The sequence below is a fragment of the Podarcis melisellensis genome, assembly GCF_964234715.1.
Source record: "Podarcis melisellensis genome assembly, chromosome: 4".
Lineage (NCBI taxonomy): Eukaryota > Metazoa > Chordata > Lepidosauria > Squamata > Lacertidae > Podarcis > Podarcis melisellensis.
Window position 1 is genome coordinate 4,879,330 of NC_138531.1, and position 7,036 is coordinate 4,886,365.

Consider the following 7,036-nt stretch of genomic DNA (forward strand, 5'->3'; position numbering starts at 1 on the left):
AGCAGTGCGGCGGCAGCAGAAGGCCCCATTAGCTAAAGTGGTGCTTCAGGTTAAGAACAGTTTCAGGTTAAGAACGGACCTCCGGAACGAATTAAGTACTTATCCCAAGGTACCACTGTAGTTGTATCTTGTTTGAATTTGTTGGCAATTAGTTTGATTTGGTTATCCTGAGCTGTCCTCTTATGAGAGGGGGCAATTATGCATGGATAAACAAAGCTAAATCTGAATCTGCTTGAGATTCCTTCACCAGACCAGCTCAGTTGCTGGTGTGGTCATTCTGCAAATATCCAGAGAAGTGTTTACAGCACACTTTGCCTGCATAGAGCAATAATTTAATGAAACAATAATACTTTGCAGTGCTTTTTGAATGTGCAAGCATTTCTCAGTAATTTCCATCCCAAGAATGAATTCCAAAGCTTTACTGCACAAGAGTCTTAAATCTAGGTACAAGAACAAAATGCAAAGTAACACATTGTAGGACACCCTGAAAGGTAGGACACCCTGAAAACCATTGAGCTTTTTTTAAAGGAAACCACCGCTGAGCTTTTTTGTTCAGCCAAAAAGACACAATTTTTTAATTGACTTGCCTAAAACATTTCAGAAATTCCCCACAGATGCCATTTCTGCCTTTGATATCCCGGTACTGTCCGGGACGTATGACAGCCCTAAATAAGGAGTGTGGTTCAATCCGTTACGCAGTTCAGTAAACTTTTTTCTCTCAGGTCTCAGAGAGAGCTCGGTTTCTGGGTGCTAAGTCCTCAGGTGGTTTAGTTCACTGAAATGGCAAAACACCAACCTTCCACTTTCATCCAGAGTGGAACCTATTGCTGAAGGGAAATTGACCGTTACAGCATTCATAATACAAGGCTCTCAAACACAGCTTTTTATGTACATTAAACTTAGAACTTTAACAGCTCTATGTGAAACACAAAGTACCTTCAAACTACTTAGCTTTTTCTTGCTATCTCGAATTAGTGGGAGCAGAAGATGCAAGTGTAGTTTTGTGATTTAATAGTACATGTAGGATAAGTATCCTTGGAAATGGATAGCACCTTTTCCTGCAGGACATTCTGAAGTCAGCTCTGCAGTTTGCACAATCCTGCGCTGATCCCCATGACTGCCTTGTCAGTTTTATAGATGAAGGAAGGGGAAGAGAAGACTCAAGTCTCTGGCACACTGAATGCAGATACCAGATGATCAGCATGAGTGCATCTGAACCGACTCAGTCCATTTCAAATGAGCTTCACATAAAATGCCTTGCCATTGCCATCGCCGTGGGGTGCTGCTTGTACATCTGGTACAGTACTGAATCCAGAGTGGGAAGCTTTCATGTGAACAATCAGAGATTTCTCATTTTGTGTTGACTTTGGTAATGCAAACTGCAAGTTCATCTCAGGGCAGGGAAAAAGGAAGAGACACATCTTGGTGGAGCATTCCTATGGGTTATGCCCACTTCTATAACCTTATCCTCAAAGTCACAGGGAGAAGTACTTCCCACTTCCCCAATGGAACACTTCCCACTTACGTATGTATGAAATTATGTTATGATCTTCAGACCTGCGTTACTCATGTAAATGCTCAAATGTGCACAGGTGACCCAGGAATATTCATATGCACATCAATGTTCTGCCTTATTTCTTGAACATTTGGATATTGTCTCCTGTGCAGTAAACCTGGATGGCAGCTAACATTACTGAGGGAACTATCCAGCAAGATCTGCGAGGCCTAGGAGCCACCTATTAATGCCACCAACTGATCAAGAAGGACAAGTGTTTATTGATCTGTGAAGTGCCACAAGATTCTGTTGCAGGTGCCTTGATTGGCAGACCTATTTTTTTCTAGGGCACCATTTGTCTTTCTTCCACAAGAAGAGATCTGCTGTTTTTGCTGCTTCTTATTTCCTCTTCCCTTCTCTGGGCCTTTCTGGTGAACCTTTTGTTGTACTGGTGTTTAGCTGATTCAGGGCTCTAAATGTCTTTCTTCAAGGAACTGCTTCTGTTTTGGAATGTACCTTTTTTTCAGCTACTGAGGTAAAGGTAAAGGACCCCTGAATGGTTACGTCCAGTCGAAATTAACTATGGGGTGCAGCATTCAACTTTGCTTCCAGGCCAAGGGAGCCAGCGTTCATCTGCAGACAGCTTTCCATGTCATTTGGCCAGCATGACTAAACCGCTTCTGGTGCAACGGAACACCATGACGGAAGCCAGAGTGCACAGAAACACCATTTACCTTCCCTCTGCTATGGAACCTATTTATCTACTTGCACTCGTATGCTTTTGAACTGCTTGGATGACAGGAGCTGGGACAGAGCAATGAGAGCTCACCTCATCATGCAGATTCAAACCGCGACCTTTCGATCAGCAAGCCTAAGAAGCTCGGTGGTTTAGACCACAGCGCCACCTGCATCTCATCAATTCATTTCAGCCACTGAAGTTTTTGTTGTTGTTGCAGTGCTAATGCAATTCCCCTTGATACCCGCCACACCCCCGCAGCTTGTTAACATGGATATTGCTGTGTCCTACAAATGCCACAGATGCTTATTCAGTTAAATCTGTAACATCGCTGGTGGCAAAGAAGTTTGCTTTACCACAGCTAAAAGCAAAGAAAGTAAAGATGGCAGCATATTTTCCTAAACAAAATAAAAACAACAATTAAACACTAACAAATATATTGTGGCAGAAGCTTTTGTATATTATTGTCCACTTTGTCAGATGCAAAATGTATTGTCCTAAGTTAGGGTAGGGTGGATGGGTAGTAAACAAGTGAGGTCAGAGGGAAATGAAATGCTGAAAAATGCAGACATTGATAATTATGTGTTGAATGTTTGTGACCAATAACCTGTTGGGTTACTTTGTGCGGTGAGAAGTTCAGCAAAGCTATTAAACTTCCCACAGTGGACAAAGTGTATCAGAGGTTGTTTTATTTAGTAAATACAAAATACACTATACACACATTATACACAGTTGCTTCAAGAAGGCTTCCCTCTCTGAGCCCAGAGAGGGTTTCTAGCTTTCCAAGTCCTTGCTTAAAGTTCACAGCAAATCCAAAGTCACTTCAATCTTCTCTTTCTTTCTAGTTTTACCCCCAGCAATCTTTCTCCACAATTCTCCACAACAGAATGCTGTAATTGGAGCTTCAGATATAGGCTAACACTACATGCCAACCTGCACAGCAACAGAGATAAGATGCTCATGAGTACTCTGCATCTACATCCTGGGGGGAAAAACATTTTGTACTAAAATATGGAAAATTAAAGCAATATTGAACATTCCCTATCTAAGTGGTGATAACATAGACATCCTGGCATTGATAAGCCAGTTAAAACTTACAATGTGCTGAAAAATACTTTGCCTTGAGTCAATCCACATAAGTTGCTTGGGATGTATTTTTTATTTTATACATTTATACTCCAGTTTATAATAATTTATGATTAAAAACATAAAGCAGAAAATGAAATAAGCTGTCTAAAAATAAAAGCAAAAATCACAGCTAAAACATTTGTCAAATAATGCTTCCAAGCACTAGCTTCTGTGGTGACAGTGGAAGAGACCAGTGTTTTCTGCCTAGAACTGGCATTAAAGAGGTGTAACACAGGTAAATGAATTAAATTATGGCTAAATGTATTTAGATTGACAAATGAGATCTGCAGAGGTGACTGCAGGAAGCTAACTCTTAAAGGCTCTGACAGGTGACCAGCCCTCATGTTACTCAGGTGAGCCTGCCAGGGAGAGGGGTAGTCATTTTCACCACCTCTTCTTTTAAGGCACACCCTTCAACCTGTGGGAGCCTCTACCCTCTGGGTGCAGCCAGGTAGAGGTGGGCGTAACTGGTACAAAAAGGCTAGTCACGTCATCATCTTTCTCTTACTCCGTTTTGCTCTCTTACTCTATTCATCTTGCCGCTGCATCTGTACAAAGATGTACTGTAGCTAGTTCTAGAGTCTGAAGTCAAAAGAGTCAGACTCCATTGTCTTATAAATATATACAATTGTACCTGTAACTGCAACCTTAGCCTGCCTCCAGATTGCTGCTGAATGTGAACTGTGAAGACTAGTTTTGTGCTGTTATTGTTTTAAGTGGGATAAGGGGGGGGGGGAATGCCAAGAAGAATCCAGGCTGCACCGGGGCATCCTGGATTGCTTAATCAAAAAGGCTGTAACCAGCTGAAACAACATCTGCCTGTTTGGTGCAAAGGGGTGTACTCTGCTGTACTCACAAGTGTGAGTAAGGAAGGATAATACATACTAATATATCCTCTCCTACCTTCCATACACATCCCTAGGCCCCACCCTCTGGCATTAACATGACTTGCATGCCCTGTCTCCCTCTGACTTGGCCACAACTCCAGCCCCACCACTGGGCCAGGTAGTGGCATGGCTGTGTCCCTGGAGAGTAAAGCACATGAGCTGCACATCAGTAGGAGCCCAGTGGCAAGTGCTGATGATATGGGGTGACCAATGCTAGCTCACGGGGGCACAGTCTAATATAGGAGATCCTTTCCTGATCAATCCACCTTGTGCACCTCTTCTTCAAATGGTGGCTTTCATTCTAGCCCTTTCTGATTCTATGCCAAATGATGACATTCTAGCTCTTCCTGTCTCTATGTCATAGAGCATGGGTAGGCAAACTAAGGCCCGGGGGCCGGATCCGGCCCAGTCGCCTTCTAAATCTGGCCTGCAGACGGTCCAGGAATCGGCATGTTTTTACATGAGTGGAATGTGTCCTTTTATTCAAAATGCATCTCTGGGTTATTTGTGGGACATAGGAATTCATTCATTTTTTTCTTCAAAATATAGTCCGGCCCCCCAGAAGGTCTGAGGGACAGTGGATTGACCCCCTGCTGAAAAAGTTTGCTGACCCCTGTCACAGAGAATATGGACACCACAGGGATTGCAACTTCTGTTGCTGGTTGTGTGTGACAGTTGCAGCCCTCTCCTATGGCCAGTTGCCTTATCAATACATGTAAACTAGCAGCAATCACCACAGGGGTTAACGGGACTGACATTTTAAAATGTTTAATAATTATGTTGCTGTCCCATATAAATTAATGATCAAAGCAACTGACAATGACAGTAAGACAAATAATATAGTGGTGCAGTAAATAGGTATAAAAACCATAAGTATATCAAATTCATTTAACATATTTCATGAATCACTTTTATATTCATTTTAGTCAGCTAAGAAATTACAGCATTCCAACAATTAAGTTTCCTTAACCATATAGAAAAGAATTCCCTCCATTACTGAGAACAGTTATTACCACATGTAAGTAATTAACAAATCTTTCACATATACCAGTATCATTAAAATAGCTGCAGCAGAAAATACATTAATATCAACATTTTACCATTTTAAGTGAGGCTTGAATTGTATACCCACATACTAGGGAGGATGCCTCACCAAATTCAATGGGTGTTACTTCTCCGCAGACATGCATGATAAATCCATCAAAAACTATCAAAAATTTCTTGCTCGCACATGTCAATCAAGCTGGCATGTGTCAGACCTTACTCCAGTGAAGTAAAGAGCAGAGGAGAAGGAAGAATGTGATGGTAGCCTGCAGCCAGTAAGTCTCATTGCTCGGAGCTCTGAGGCAGCCAGAAACTTTCATTAGGCATTGTATAATCCAAACTCATTTGGCCTACTAGAAGCTGATTTTGGACAGAACTGAATTGTGGGGGGGGGGGGGGGTTGGGCAATATATTGATATAATGTCCAAAACCAGTTTGAAGTCCATATTGTAATATGAGTTTCATAATTTTTTACTTGGCAATATATCATGAATCATGATGTGTGTATGTGTGTGTTATGCAAAAATCATGATGCAGGAGGAACTGTGAAACCAGCCAATGCCTCTACAGTACATAGCTCCATCCTGATTTCAGACATCATGATATATCAGTATATTGTGATGTTTATATGGTGATATATCACGATGCTGAAAACCAGATACTGCCTAGTTGTGTGTCACACAGAGGCTGAACCTGTACACTGGCCATCTGCAAAACATTACAAATGTTGAAGAAGTTTGTTGTCTCTAACTATTGCTGTAAGATAGAGCATGTGATCCAAGTAGACTAGACATTATGGGGTGGAAAGCCTGAACTTGATTTGAACCAGTGACTTAAACTGATCTTACATCCAGATACCCTATTCTAACTGAGTGTGGACTGGGCTGTATATTTAGGTTTAAAGCCAATAAAATGTAATTAGCTGCAGACTGAACCTGACTATTAAACATCCCTAAAGTGTGTGTTTGATTGAAAGAGTATGTTTGACTTAACCTCGCACTAACACTGAAAAGCCACATTAAAACCAGTCATAAACTTGTTATTTATTTTAGCCTGTAACATTGCTTGCCAAACTTCCTCAGGTTTCATCTCAAGGAGGCAATAAGGCTTTTAAGGGTGATTCTTTTATGTAAAATCAGATACTTGTTCACATTTGTGAGATACCCTGAACTTTTAAAAAGTAAGCATTCAGAAAGGTAACGGTCTTGCTCTCCATTTCTGGCCATTTCAAGCTACAGGAGTTTTACCTTCCTCATCTCACTGAAGAGGTATATTGGCTACCTTCTATTCAGTTTAGAATAATGAGTGCTGGTAGTTTGGGAACTTTGGAAATTTTTAGTGAATTACTTTTGTTTCACATTGATATTTTTTTGTGTTCTAGGCAAAAAGGTTTGTCCAAGTTGCAGGTTGGAGAGTTCAAATCCCTCTCCATCTCTTCTTATCTCCCCACCCACTTCTCAGGCAGGAAAGGCAGCCTGATTCTACTACAATGATTGATTCATTGGGTGGCGTGGAGGTGGGTAGCTGTTGTGCTTAACTACCCAGCTGAAGGAGAAGAAGGAGGAGGAGGAGGAGGAGGAGGAGGAGGAGGAGGAGGAGGAGGAGGAGTTTGGATTGGATATGCCGCTTTATCACTACCTGAAGGAGTCTCAAAGCGGCTAACATTCTCCTTTCCCTTCCTCCCCCACAACAAACACTCTGTGAGGTGAGTGAGGCTGAGAGACTTCAGAGAAGTGTGACTGGCCC

The 7,036-nt window shown here is 41.8% G+C and overlaps 1 long non-coding RNA gene across 1 annotated transcript; it reads left to right on the top strand.

The window, feature by feature from the left end:
- The first annotated feature begins 4,088 nt into the window (after nt 1–4,088).
- Nucleotides 4,089–6,217, top strand: LOC309368125. The gene is made up of 2 exons (XR_014167564.1): nt 4,089–5,790; nt 5,831–6,217. It is a non-coding gene; the product is annotated as an uncharacterized lncRNA (long non-coding RNA).
- The last annotated feature ends 819 nt before the right edge of the window (nt 6,218–7,036 follow it).